At 42.4% G+C, this 1837-nt stretch overlaps 1 pseudogene; it reads right to left on the bottom strand.

Moving 5' to 3' along the window:
- Positions 1–527: 527 nt before the first annotated feature.
- On the bottom strand, positions 528–1254 carry LOC148728240 (uncharacterized; annotated as a pseudogene).
- Between the last annotated feature and the right edge of the window lie 583 nt (positions 1255–1837).

Here is a 1837-nt window from a genome sequence, read left to right as displayed (position 1 = left end):
CTTTTATAAGTCATTTTATTTACTTCCGTGTACTACATTGTAAAACGCATAGAGCCTTTGTATATGCGCTATGTAAATGAGTTGTACTGTTATTATTATTATCCCCTGCACCATATTAAATGTTATTCGTCTGTGTTCAATGTCTAAATCATTTCCATAAATTACCATAACCAAAGCCATTGGAAACAGGTGCACAAAAGACGCTTTTTAGATAAGACAGAGAAAGGTTTTGATATTTACCAAGGGCTGGGAAGTATTCTTTCATCGGCAGCAAGAAAAAATCCCTCGTTTCCTGGTTAAATTAAAGAGAGCTGTTAGAGTTTAAGAGGACACTCGTTTCTTTTCGAAAGTTTGGCTGGTGTTGAATTTAAGGGGAAAAAAGGCACTTGATATTTGCTTAGATAGTTCTGAGCGTATGGACTAAAGCGGAAGTACGAACTTTCGACTGGTTCATCAGAAGGGGCGAGTGCTTTAAATTCAAAGTATATATGACATCTACTTACCTGTATATCGCCCCCTGATTCAGCTCAGTAGACTAGCTTGGAGGGCTACACAAAAGCGGCAGCCTCTAAAGCTTCTGTTGGTTTCTCTTGTGCACGATGTTCTGGCACTCGGCAATATCGAAAGACGAAATAAACACCCTCGCAAAAGAAGAGCAATGCAGATAGGAATCCGCAGATCCCTGACGTTTCTAATGTATCGAAGTCGTAGGCTTTCCCTTTACCGTAAACTACGCCAGCACCGATGACTAAGGCTAAAGAAGCGAAGAAACAACCGATCATTCCTAGGAGAGGCTGCGTGAGAGCGGGCGGGAGCTTCTCGAAGATGTGAGTGATTCTTAGGAAGATGTGCAGCATCACAAAGACCCAGGCTGTAGTGGCAACGACGATCAAAAACTCGTATTCCGCTCTGAAGCTACCGGGAAAACTAGACACAATGATAAACGTCAAGAAAGTCAAGATAGCTTCGACAAGTTTTAGCCATCCTTCGTTTGTGGTTATAATCCACCGTGGATCCCAACAACCGTTTCGTGTGGTTGTTCCTTGATCATGACCTGCCTCGCCCAGATCAGCCATGTCTATCTTTCGGATCGTTGGGAAAGGTTACATCCTAACATGCATAAGAAAGCGAATTCTTCGTTTTCGACCACACAAAAAAAAGTTATGACGACACGGAGTAGTTAAGGACGTCTAACCTGGCACCTGACACTCCACATACGGTTTCATATATATACCTAAACCAACTTTTCGCTCTGTCAATCAAAAGCTAGTGCTGTGGGCGCACAAAGCAGTCCCTATGTCATATACGAAATCACAAAGCGTAACTAAGAACAGTAATCGGAATCACAAAGCGTAACCAAGAACAGTACTCGGAGTTTAGGTGGGGTTCACTTAAAATTTCTCAGAAGGGATTTAAAGCCTGGACTGTTTAGGCTAGAAATTCCACCTTGCCTCCTTTTGAGAGGGAGAAGATTTAGCGGATGAGGACTTTGGGGCCGGGGTTGACTTAAACAGCGATACTGTTAATAATGATAAAGGAGGGGGCGTTGGGGGCTATTTGAATCCACAAAACCGCAAAAAAAATATAAAACGCTCAAATCCGAAAACCGCATGCAAAACCGTCTAGACCGATATATTTGCACATCTCAGTTGTCAAAATCCTAATCGATCTGATACTGTAGTTACAAGTGGAGCAACATTGGTTTTGCGGCTATTTGAGATCAGCAGAGGCGTATAACTGCTGCTCAGATTGAAGAAAAACCGGAACTCCAATAAGAAAACCGAAAAAGCACATCGGATACCAAATCCGAGTACCCGACAAAATTCGTAAGCGAAAA

The sequence above is a fragment of the Stylophora pistillata genome, chromosome 6 (genome assembly GCF_964205215.1).
Source record: "Stylophora pistillata chromosome 6, jaStyPist1.2, whole genome shotgun sequence".
NCBI classification, from domain to species: domain Eukaryota; kingdom Metazoa; phylum Cnidaria; class Anthozoa; order Scleractinia; family Pocilloporidae; genus Stylophora; species Stylophora pistillata.
The sequence above is the reverse complement of the archived record's forward strand: the minus strand, read 5'-3'. Positions and strand labels throughout refer to the sequence as shown.